Raw genomic sequence first — 13,460 nt, forward strand, 5'->3', positions numbered from 1 at the left:
ATCAATACTGTCCATGGAGACTTAGCTGAATTAGACATCTACATTTCAACTTTCAGAACCACTAACATCTTTCTGCGCTGAGTTCGTGGCAGTTTAGGAGGCACTCTGCTCCGTGGCTACCATAACCAAGCTCCCTGCAGCCCATGTTGTCATTCGCACTGACGCACTTCAAGCAGTTCGTTTGCTCCGACGTGTCAGCCGTTGCCCTAAAATAGCCATCCACCAGCTTGCGGTGCGCATCCCGCAGTCAGTACGCATTGAGTGGGTCCCACGGGACCTGCTGCCTTCCCAAAGTCAAGCAGATTTAATGACCCGCCTCATGAACCAAGACACATCAATGCCACGGCTCCTTAAAGAGGACGACGCTACACTCCTTAAATCAAGAAAGGAACACGCCGCACACGTGCACGTGCACGTGCACTTATCCCTCCGTGTGTGGTATCCCTTCCCCGCAGTCTCATCCGTGCAGAGGAGGTTGCGCTTATCAGGATCCGGGTCGGTACTGCCCTCACACCAGCTCTCACTAGGATGTGGTCTCACTTCTGGCACTTATATCCTCGCCCAAAGTGCCCGATCTGTAAAAACGAAAATGTTGAAGCTGACATTCACCACTTGTGGGACTTCCCAGCACTGAAACCGACACGAATCCGGCACCTGACGATAGCTGGCCTTTCAGCAACCAATCCTGCCTCATATATTGCTTGGACGCAGAGACCTCATCATCGCTCACTCCTGGACTTCATAAAATCAGCCAACCTTTTTCCATTCATTTAATCATTGATTCATCCTTCACCTCATACCCTACTTACTGATCCCCTGAGGCAATACATATTGCTAAAAAAATGGGGGTCTGCGCAGCGAAATGGTGGCCGTTTCGGCCAGCAGGAGTGATGTAGCGAAGCATAAGCAATGCGGGAACCACACGACACAAAACGGAGAGACAGGGACGAGCCCTGGCTGCCCGCTAGGCGTTTATTTATAGGCTGGAAACACGAGAAACGGAAGACGACAGAAGAAGCGCGCGCAGTTGAAAAAGGCTGAGCAAAAAACAAAGGGGGGAGTGACTCTAACCACGAGTAGAATCACTGGATAATTTTCAGAGTACCGCGAAGGGCCGATCACGTGCTGGCAACCATGACCTACATGGCCATGAAGCTTCCAACTGCTCGAGAACCGCGTCTGGCGCGGCTATATTGAAGTCAACTGCAGAGGACATATTGAAAGCAGTATGGGCATTGACCGCTCAATGACAAAAGTCTTCTCAACAAGCAAATTTCCTAGCCCTTATGCTCGTCTATTACCTCGACGCGAAAATACTCAAATTCCCTTCGAATTGCTGGTACTGCGACGAACTCAAATGATCCAAATCAAAATCCATTTGTGCAGCTCACCTGTCCTATTTACGCTATGTACACATAGGCTCTTGGAATCTTGCAAGTTCTCTACTGGCAATGCTGTCGAAACGCACGGGGCAGCGTGATTAATAGGGTGCTTTCTCTTCGGTATATAATGTATTTTGCGTTCGAAATATATGTGCCAGCAAGGAAATAAGGAGCTTTGCTACACGAAGTAGCAGCAGTAGTAATAACTTTATTAAAACAGAGGAGTTTGGGGCATGCATGCCCTGAGCCCCCGCACGGCCCCACTACACTCAAACGTTCATGTTCCTATGGTTCATGACGTCGGCAGCCCAGTCTGTGGCGATCTTCTGCCGAACCGGGTCCTCAGAGTGCAGCAGGGTCTCCCAGTCCTCCCAGATGGCAAGGTGCTCCAGACCCCGCGGGGGAGGATTCGCCGGGCATTGGAACAGGATATTGGCGAAACAAGGGTGGGAAACAAAGAGAAAATACAGAAGAAAGGCACGCACATTACAACAAGAAATACAATTCTAGCTTTTTCTCGAAAGCCTCAGCTGAGCTGGTGTTATGAAAAATGTGGGGGTTCAAGTTATTAAATTCAATAATGGTTTTCGGGAGGAACGAGTGCTTAAACAGGTCAATTCTAGGTGTGTACGGCATGGCAAATGAGTGATTAGTACGGGCTAACAATCTTACTGTTTCAATCTTCTTATTTCAGTGCACAGTTCCTGTTATTCAAACAAATTAGCCATATTTTCAGCGCATAGGCGCCAAGGTATCACAGTGGGCATCACGTTTACTGCTGCGTTGCGCAGATTGCCGCCATTCCATGCAGAAAAAGCTGCTAGCCTGGGCAACCTGTTCGTGCAGTGCATGGAGTCTGGCAGGCTCGCTTCAGAGAGTGAACACAGATCACGAATAAACGGCGTCCGTCGTCGTCTTATCAGAAGCTCCCTTTTTAGTGTCTCAGGTATATGGTGTAGAATATATATATCTTCATATTGGATAGCAATGTAAAAAAAAAAAAATTCTGTCGTCTGAGACAATGTCGGATGTGAAGAATTATTTAATGAGTTTGCCGAAGGAGAAATCAGTGAGACTGGGTGTGCAAAGCTTGCTGCAGGTAATCACAGGAAGTTGGAACTTGTGATTCTTGTCTTAGTCGAGCCCATGAGAGTTGCCCCCTCTCCCCTTTACGCGGATACACGCACTCACGCACGGACGCGCGCGCACACATGCACGCACAGTACCATTAAAAGCAGCAACATAATTTTACTGCTTGTAGGGGAAATTATATAATGTACTGTACTACAGTTCTAAAACACAATATTCAAGGTATCTACAGCGCCTGATATTAAAGCAACAAGAAAAAAAATAAGCAAAAATTCAATACTGTCAGCAACACTAATGTCGTATGGAAATTGAATGCAGCAAACAACCAGAAATTCATTTCTTCCACCCAGACAAACGTTGAAAGATTACAGTTAAGTAATGCAGAGCAGAACACTATACTTATTTTCGGAAATATTTGAGTGGGCGGCATAATACCTTATTTTGTATGATGGAAAATAAGCGTTAGCGTTCCTAACTCCCCTGAACACCTTTCGTTGCTTGTGATAATTTGTATTACTTCAAAAATATTTGTGGCGAATGCACTTCAATGCGTGAATGACGAGCTCATGCTTGGTTGTCTTTTAACTGCGATATCTCTTTTCTTTTTTTTTTTTTTTTGTCAGCTGCCGCGACTCGCAGCATGCGTTTTTTACGCCGTATGCTCAGTGATTTTGAAGATGTTTTAGTCTTTGTGATTACCTTGCTTATCGAGTTTCTATGCAGTTCTTATGATATCTCCTCTCTTCGAATTAGCTCTGAGTTGCAAGCCCCGTGCAAAATTTCGTTTCATTGACCTGCTTCAGAAGAGCTATTACGTAACCAACACTCAATTCACATGATATGAAGCTTTATGTGCAACTTGTAATCATTTCCGTGACAACCGCTCATCAATGAGAAAAGTCTACTCAACAAGCAAATTTCCTCGCTCTCATTGCTAGTCTTTACTCACCACAAAAATACACAAATTTCTGTCGGATTGCTGGTATGTGCTACCAACTCAAACTAATGATCCAGGTCAAAGTCCATTTGCTCTATACGTACGTACACTGATAGGCACTTGAAATCTTTCAAGTTCTCTTCCGGCATTGCTGTCGAAACACAGTGGGCAGCGCGATTATTTGGGGGCTTTCTTTTCGTCCTATATAATGCCTTTTGAGTTTGAAATATGTGCCAGAGAGGAAATAAAGAGGCTCGCTATCCGAACTAAATGACGAGAGTACTTCAATGTAGTTCCACTTCTAAATGTAGATCAGAAATTGCTCACAAGTTATAGATCTTTCCTATCCAGAGCTTGTGTTCACCTTTTTAATCTCGAGGACGCGTCTTATCCGTGACCCGAATAAATGACGGACTTTCAAGTAATCTTTTCGACATGCGCACTTTCCCCGAAGCATGCAGGCCAGCTAGCATGAAGAGGCCTGATGATAAAAAAAAAAAAAAAGATATGGGAGAACGCTCGTCTTAAGAGAGGATGCGATAGCGCCTTTGACGCCGTCTCTTCATTCCGCCAATCTTTATCGTCGAGTGGCTGGCACATAGTTTGGCGTTAAACATCTATATTTGGTTTGATTTTAGGGGAAAGACGCAGCATGCATCTTCTCGGGGCACATCTTAATTGGGGGCAGACATGTGGGCGATTTGATCCCTGCCACAAACTAGACTCAATCTAGACGAGAAGGTGGATAAGAAGCAAAATTGCTTGGCACCACACTGCGCAATGAACGGCTGCTTCATAGTACTACGAAATGACGTACCTGTTCTTCAGATATGTTTTTCTCAATTCTTTGTGACAAGTGACGGCATCTTTTCGCCTGAACGAGCTACGCGATAAGACGTAATAAAAAGAAATGAAACCGAAGAGCATACAACGCGCACTAACACATACCCAAATTTACTAGAATGCATGTTAGGGCTGCGGCGAACAAGTCGACAGCGCTGTTACACTTGTTTCACCGAATTATTAAGTGAATTTCGCATTACATAAACGCGTTTTTCGATGGTGATGCACAGCTTCAAAGCTAGAGCCTGTCGTAATGTAGTTATAATTTTACATCAGCTATGCAGAGCGCAAAGGCAGCACGCAACAGCTACGTGTGCGCCGTCCACTCCACGCTTCCGCGCCACGTGTAGAAGACGACGCCATGAGTTTGTTCTAGTAACATTGACATTACAGTCCTACAGTTATGGACCACTGTACTACAGTATTACAGCCACCGTAACAAGGCTCTGTAGTGGCAAGAGCAGCTTCCGCGACGCGACGCTGGCGTCGACACCTGCAGCAAAGCCGGCCCGCCGCCGGCACACGCGGTGCGCGGCGATGAGGTGCCGATCAGGTAATTGCGGCGCTCGTTGTGGCGTGGCGTTATCTCATAAACATCCACCTTTTTACGTAATAACGTAAGGGCCCAGTGTTAGAAAATTTGGCGTCGGCGATGCCGTGGTTTTAACGCAAAAATCGACGGGAAGCAAAACATAAAAGAAAAATAGCCTTGCAGACCCATTTAATCGAACTCGGCTACATAGATGTGATAAGTTATCGCATGAAAACTGCGCCGCAATCTTTTCTTTTCCTTTTTTTTTTTTGCGCAGTGCTCAGGGTGGTGTCAATTTTGCCTCCCACTTAGTATCCATTTCCTAGTCAAGTTGAAGGCTAGTCTGCGATATGGGTTATAATTCTGACGATCTCATATGCACACGTACTACACACCTTCGATTGCATGCTGGTGATTGTAAGTGTAGGTGTCCACCGAGAACTGAGACAAATGTTGTATACTTCCTTTCCCCAGAACCCAAACATTAATAAAAAAAATAAAAATTTGCGGATTGAATGCGATGTTAAAGGCGCTACCACGTCCAAAAAGAAAAAAAGAAAAGAAAACGAAAGAAAAACGTAAAATCAAGCGTCTCCTAGCTTAATTTATCTTTTACTTTTTTTTCCCGCCTAACTGGCAATAGAGATGCATAAAACGAATGGGTCCGTGCTTCCTACTCTGTTTAAGTAAATCGTATGGCTACGGTAAGTATGGTTTTATTTTATTTTATTTCAAGATCGGCTGCTACGTGAAACCTACGGTTCAGTAGCTACGGTTGCTGTACGTATATACGAGTGCTCGGCTTTCCGACACTCATTAAAATAAATAATACAGCATATCACAAATCATTCGTGATTGAGCACACATAATGTTTGTGCTATTAATGCTGGTTAGCGACACCGAACTCCAGTGTCTAACAGGCGTTCCCAATGATGTCAGAGGCGCCTGGCGACATCATCGAAGTAATTGTCGAACTCCGCGAAGGACAAACATTGATTCTGAACGAAATGAGAACAATTCGGACAAAACTGTCCCAAAACGATGCAATCAACGATGAAATCAGGCAGAAGTTGTGTAAAATTGAAAACGAATTTTCATTCATTGCAGCATTAAAAGAACAAGCTGAAAACGTTCAGGCATGTGTGGAAGGAAACTCAACATAAATATCGAAAATAACAGCCAGGCTAGACGATTTTGAAGATAGGGCCCGCCGTTTCATTCTATTTTTGGGGGTTTAACGGATGATCAGGAAAGATGGTCGCAATCTGAGGATTTGGTAAAACAACTTTGCGATATCTCACCAATGGATATCGAGCGGGCACATTGCCGAAAAAAATTTAGGAAAACAAAACAATGCCTATCATTGTGAAATTCGCTCATTTCAATGTTAAAGGGCAGTACTTTCAAACACTAGCAGTCTAAAAAAATACAGATTTCCGCCGCTCAGGACTATTCAGTCAACACTAGCACAACAAATAAAGTCTAGTCGAATGTGGCAAGTCAGAGCAGGAACAGTTTAAGCTCCGTCATGATAAGCTCATTATCGATAACGTAACGGTCCCAATTCCGAGCAATAGTACCATTTCATTTCTGTTGTGGGGATGCACATGAATCCCCTGTCCCATTATAACGGCCGCGCGTTAATAAAAACTGATTTATTTATAGGAAGGGAAAGGCGCGGTAACTGTCTCACTTGATTTCTGTGGACACCGCAACCGCGCCGTAAGGGAAGGGAGGAATGTCGTGACGCTGGGGCTATGTCGACCCGGCCTTCACTTGGTAGCGTGCAGAGACTCGGGGTTGAAGTAGGATTGAATCTTCGAAGTTGGTGAAATATGTACAAGCAGGTTTAATGGCACTTTGAGAAACTTATTTACAAGATTATTTACACGAAAAAGAAGGGTACATCAGCAAAATGGCAAGCGTTGAGAGTTCATAGCGAGAAGCGACTGGATGAGCCGTTTACCCAGGGCCCAGAGCGACATTTCGTGCTCTGCAGCGTCCTTAAAACCCCCTATGTCCAGCCCCTCTCTGAAGATGCTGACCAACCAAATCCAGGGCACGCCCCTCAGGTATCGGCATCCAATCGAACACATCACTGCACTGATGGTCTGAAGCACTGACTGGTCCGGCATTCATTCGTTGGGCGTGATCACTTGTTGGCGGGAAAAGCTTGGGAACGGCTAGGAGAGGAGGTACATTTCTATTCTTCAGCAAAGAAACCACAGGCTGGTTCTGACAAGTGGTTTTACTTCTCAGAAACCCGAGTGCACGTGGCGCCGCATCCGCTCCCAGCATTGTCCGTTTTCGACAATTGCAAATCTTTCCTGCATTCCTGGGAAATCACTTAATGGCTGTATGCGTCATGCTCCTTTCTTGTCCTGCACGTCAGCGGACATGTCACTCTGTCGTCTCCTTTGGAAAGTAGGCATTCCTCACTGGACGATAGGGCTTATCGACTGGAAGGGTGAACAAAAGAAAGAAAGCACTTCCTGCATTTCCCGCAGGGGGACGTTTCTTTGTGTTTTTCCAGACGTTCTCTTGGCAGGGTCAATTTGGCATTTGCAGAGTGTCCACAAAGCAAAACAGGCTTACAAAACAGGATTCCTGGAAACAGGCTCACTTAGAGCCATTGGACCATCACCACATATTCACAGCACTTATCCATGCCCACAGGCGAACAATAGAGCGCGCAAATGCGGATGCTTGGTCGTAACAGCCTCCTCCCCCGCCAGAAGAGTCTCGGAGGGCAGCAGTCCCAGCTGCTGCATGAAGAGACGACTTAATGGCCTGCACGTGAACGCTTGAAGCTCGCTGTTGCTTGTCGCGTTGTCTCGATTGTTGTAGGCCAAATTGCTCGAGCTGTCTGAAACTCAACCACATGTCGAAGCAAGCACTCGGCTCCCGTCTGAAGAGACCAGGTTAAAAGAAAACTGCCATTGTTGTTCGAGAAAAGCCCACTCTCAAGACGTTCGGGACCCACGTATTCCTAGAAAACCAAACGTGCTGCTTTACATAGCCACACATATACAAGCGCACGAAAAAAAAAAAAACTTGATTATCAATTTGGATACATGGTGAGGAACATCTCGGACCGCTTAGAAAGAGCGGCTAAGCGCGTCCGCATTCCCATTTAACTTCCCCTTTTTGTATCTTATTTCAAAATTGTACTGCTGTAAAATCAAGCTCCACCTAAGAAGGCGACTGTTCTTCGATGTCGCAGTTTGCAGCCAAGCCAGGGGACAATGGTCCGTCTCTACGGTGAATTTGGCCCCTCCAAGATAGCACTGCAATTTTTGAATGGCCCATACAATGCAAGCGCACTCTTTCTCTGACGCGCAATAAGCCCTCTCTCTAGAACTCAGCTTTCTGCTCAAGTAGAGCACGGGGTGCTCATTACCGTCGTCATCTCTCTGGCAGAGAACAGCACCTAACCCTCGATCACTGGCATCACACTGGACCGTGAATTCTCGGCCATAGTCTGGAGCTCGCAATACCGGACGGCTAATCAGCACAGCCTTCAGGTTTACGAAGGAGGCTTCCTTTTGTTCGTCCCAGACTACATTTGTCGGTTCTGTCTTGCGGAGAGCGTCGGTCAGAGGGCTAGCCAAAGCTGAATAGTTAGGGATGTAGTGATTGTAGTACCCAGTCAGACCCAGGAATGCTCGAATTTCCGTCTTCGTGCTCGGCCGCGGGTAGTCTGCTACCGCAGAAATCTTAATCTCGCTGGGTTTCCTGAAACCTTGACCTACATTGTGACCCAAGTAGTCCACGGTCGCCCTTGCCAGGCAACATTTCTCGGCCTTTACGGTTAGTCCAGCTTGACGCAAAAGGCTCAGTACAGCTCTTAGATGTACCATATGGTCCGCCCATGAGTCGGAAAAAACCGCAATGTCATCTAAATAAGGCACCGCGAATGTTTCACACCCATTTAAAACCCTATCCATGAGTCGGGAAAAACAAAATGGAGCATTTTTGAGCCCGAAACTCATCATTGTTGGCTGGTAGCTGCCCGTCGGAGTGACGAAAGCCGCGTATCTGCTGGCGCGTTCAGTGAGCGGTACTTGCCAGTATCCTCGAGTAAGGTCCAGCGTAGTCACATATGCCGCTCTACTGACCTGTTCTACTCTCTCCTCAATATTCGGAATAGGATACACTTGATCCCTGGTGAGAGAATTTAGCTTTCGGTAGTCTACCACAGGCCTAGGGTCTTTGCCTGGAGCTTCTACTAAGATCATAGGCGAAGCATAATCGCTTTCCGAGGGTTTTATTACTCCCAATTCCAGCATGCGAGTTACTTCCCTATCCAGAATTTCTCTTTGCCTTGGAGAGAATCGGTAGCACCTTGATCGCACTGGCACGTCTGAAGTCAGCTCAATATCGTGCTCAGTCAAATCAGTCCTGCCTGGCCTGTCCACGAAGCAGGCCTCAAACTCTGTTATTATTTCGCCCAGATCGGACAGCTGGGATTTCTTTAGTTCTCCTCTCTGCTCTGTCTTTCTGAGAAGCTCCTGAGCGTTGCTTCCTTTTCCGCTGAGGCAAATCAAGTTATCCCCCATCTCCTCGGGAAGGTTTAACGTTAGATTTACCACGGTTTGCTCCATAGCTAAGTCCTCTCGGTTTTCACTTAAAAGTCTCGTTAGATTACTAGACGCTGGCGGCAAGAGGTTACTCCCAAGGACGTCCTCATTCCGCGTCTCATCAAGCTCACTTTCAAGTTGACTTATTTGAGATGCCTTGCTCTCAAAGTTTTCTGACCCACTGTCTTCCGCATCGACCACTGTTTTAGCTGTCGTTTCCTCCGCGGTGGATTTTTCTGGAATTAGCAGTGTAGCTAGTTCTCGCGCCTTTGAACGTGTTAAGGCTGGCACAACTCTGTCTCCGAAAAGGATGCCCCTCTTTCGCAGTAGCATATCCGATTTGTTGGAGAACAAATACGGATAGCACTTAGGAAGCTTTCCTGAAACGGCAGCCTCGGTTGTCAACTTGCCGAAAGGGCCCTCGATGACCACGTTCGCGATTGGCAAGCACACACTCTGTTCCTCCACTACCTGGCGGATCCACGCACACTGTCCTGTATAGTCGGAAGGCGACACATACACCGGATGGACAACATCCATCGTTGCGGCCGAATCGCGCAGTACCTTGCAAGGCTTCCCGTTGACTACTAGGTCATGCATGTAAGGTTCCAAAAGCTGCATATTTTCATCGCAGTCACTGACATACGAGAAAACAAACTTTTCTTTCCGGCAGTTGACGGCAATGTGACCCTGCTCATTACACCTAAAGCATGTGAGCGGCTTCCTAGCCCCAAGCTTGTTCTTTGTGTTCTGCGCGTTGGTCACTTCCCCACTTTTCTCACTGCCGTCCTTTCTAGGGCGTTTGCCTGAAGAAGCCTTCCTTTCTTCGTTTGCAAATCTAGCAAAGTGCCTTTTCTGACGGTTATTTACACTCAACTTGGGATTGCGGAGCCTATCCACTGCTGGGTTGCTGAATTGTCGGCGCGAAGCGTACTCCTCAATGACTTCGGCAGCTTCAGTTGCCGACTTAATGTCGCCTCGGTCCTGTAACCAATTTCTTTCTTTTTCTGGGAGGCAGCTATAAAACTGCTCCAAAAGAATTCGCTCGACTACAGCGTCCCTATCACTGTAGGAATCAGTGCTCTTTAGCCACTCGCCCAAATTAACTCTTAAATTGTATAGGAATTCAGGGTAACTCTCGTCCCTGGTCTTACTAGCTTTCCGAAAACGTTGTCTGAACGCCTCAGCGCTAAGCCTATACTTTTTCAGAAGGCAAGCCTTGACCTTCTCGTAGTTGTCCGCGTCCTCCTTGCTTAGCCGCGCGACAACCTCCGCTGCCTCGCAGGGCAGAACCGTCAATAATCTCTGAGACCAAGTGTCTCGCTGGAAGGACAGTTTTTCGCAAGTTCGCTCAAAGTTAGCCAGATACAGACCGATATCCCCTGATATCACATATGGCTGCATGTACTTTGACATCTTGAAATCTGCCTCCTTGTTGAGACGAGGTACCGCTAGCTGGGGACAATCGCCCGACCTCTTGCTCAACTCTAGTTCTAATTTCCGGAGCTCAATTTCTAGCTTCTTTTCCTCTCTTTCCCGCTCTTTCTGCTGTCTGAGCTGTTCCTTTTTTTGCCCGATGAGGTTCCATGCTTCACTGAGCTCCTCATCATCGGTTCCCAGATCAGTGATTGCCTTTATAATCAAGGGTTTTCGTGCCAAACCACTTGTATCAATTCCCAACTCCTCACACAATTGCAACAGTTCCGGTTTCTGCAGCTTTTGTAGGTCCATGATCGCTCCGAGTGTCGGCTACTTCCAAAACAACAGTGCAAACTACCAAACCTAAAGGCGTTTCAACACTTTTTACCAGTTCTAAAATCTAACCCTGTTCTAGAACCTGGTCCACATCAGAAGAAAAGCCAAGCACTCACCCACACATGCGATCGATGTTCCGAGCTGCTCTCTTGTTGGCCGATTGTTGCGCCTGCTTGTTGCTTGAGATGCCACCTCCGATCACAAGATGTGGCTTGTAGATTCTGATCCACCTCGAATCACCAGATGTTGTAGCTTGTAGATCCAGATCCCACCTCCAGTCATCAGATGTTGTGGCTTGTAGATTCAGATCCCACCGCTGGTCACCAGTTGTCGTGACGCTGGGGCTATGTCGACCCGGCCTTCACTTGGTAGCGTGCAGAGACTCGGGGTTGAAGTAGGATTGAATCTTCGAAGTTGGTGAAATATGTACAAGCAGGTTTAATGGCACTTTGAGAAACTTATTTACAAGATTATTTACACGAAAAAGAAGGGTACATCAGCAAAATGGCAAGCGTTGAGAGTTCATAGCGAGAAGCGACTGGATGAGCCGTTTACCCAGGGCCCAGAGCGACATTTCGTGCTCTGCAGCGTCCTTAAAACCCCCTATGTCCAGCCCCTCTCTGAAGATGCTGACCAACCAAATCCAGGGCACGCCCCTCAGGTATCGGCATCCAATCGAACACATCACTGCACTGATGGTCTGAAGCACTGACTGGTCCGGCATTCATTCGTTGGGCGTGATCACTTGTTGGCGGGAAAAGCTTGGGAACGGCTAGGAGAGGAGGTACATTTCTATTCTTCAGCAAAGAAACCACAGGCTGGTTCTGACAAGTGGTTTTACTTCTCAGAAACCCGAGTGCACGTGGCGCCGCATCCGCTCCCAGCATTGTCCGTTTTCGACAATTGCAAATCTTTCCTGCATTCCTGGGAAATCACTTAATGGCTGTATGCGTCATGCTCCTTTCTTGTCCTGCACGTCAGCGGACATGTCACTCTGTCGTCTCCTTTGGAAAGTAGGCATTCCTCACTGGACGATAGGGCTTATCGACTGGAAGGGTGAACAAAAGAAAGAAAGCACTTCCTGCATTTCCCGCAGGGGGACGTTTCTTTGTGTTTTTCCAGACGTTCTCTTGGCAGGGTCAATTTGGCATTTGCAGAGTGTCCACAAAGCAAAACAGGCTTACAAAACAGGATTCCTGGAAACAGGCTCACTTAGAGCCATTGGACCATCACCACATATTCACAGCACTTATCCATGCCCACAGGCGAACAATAGAGCGCGCAAATGCGGATGCTTGGTCGTAACAGGAAGGTGGGAGTGAAAGTGGAAAGAGAGAAAGAGGAGCCGCAGTGGAGGGCTACGGAGTAATTTCGACCACCTGGGGATCTTTAACGTGCGCTGACATCGCACAGCACACGGACGCCTCTTAGTTTCGCCTCCATCGCGCGTAAATATCAATACTCGAGACAATCGCGAGGGGCGCCTCTGGAGAGGAGGTGACCGGGATGCTCTGGGAGGAGAGAGGTAAACCCACGGCTGCGTTGCTGCGGGAGACTGGGAGGCAGCGCGGGGTGGCCGATGTGCCCTCCTCTCACCATCCCCCCTAGCAGCGCACAACAAGCGCGTAAATATCAAGCTTGTTGTGCGCTGCATAGGGAGGATGGTGAGAGGAGGGCACATCGGCCACCCCGCGCTGCCTCCCAGTCTCCCGCAGCAACGCAGCGGAGGGTTTACCTCTCTCCTCCCGGAGCATCCCGGTCACCTCCTCTCCAGAGGCGCCCCTCGCGATTGTCTCGAGTATTTCGGCGGTTGATCGCGCAGGCGTTCGGTTCAGACTTTCCGCCGGGGGGACCGGCGCTGTCACCTTCATCGGTCGGTCGTTGTACGCATTTATCGCTGCCGGCCGTGAGCGCGAAGCCACGCCTGGTGAGCAGAACATTCCTCTCATCTCCTCACGTGTCCTTCCCCTTTCACTGGTTTTATTTCACTCCTGTACGCGAGCGGGATGTTTACTTGTTACGGCGGTTGTATTTGAGTGCTGTGTTTTGTCGTCTACTCAGGCAGAATAAATTCTGTTTGAGTACGTAACTCGTGATCCCTCTGGCCCGAACCCGCCGCAGTGGATACTTCTCAGACCGGGAGGGGGGGGGGGGGGGGGGGGTCACAGCTCTGTTAGGGCTGCGGCACGCCGGGGCTAGAAGTTGACTTTCGCGTCTAGCCGCCTTTGGTGCGCTATTACAGGAATAATCCCCATGGTACACTAAGATCACAAGTATACTACCCAAGCGTTACAAACTGCGCAGCCTCAATGACATGACAGAAAACAAGGTTCTCGTGCTAA

Source organism: Amblyomma maculatum, chromosome 3 (assembly GCF_055883805.1).
Source record: "Amblyomma maculatum isolate TAMU_Amacu chromosome 3, ASM5588380v1, whole genome shotgun sequence".
In the NCBI taxonomy this organism is placed as follows: Eukaryota; Metazoa; Arthropoda; class Arachnida; order Ixodida; family Ixodidae; genus Amblyomma; species Amblyomma maculatum.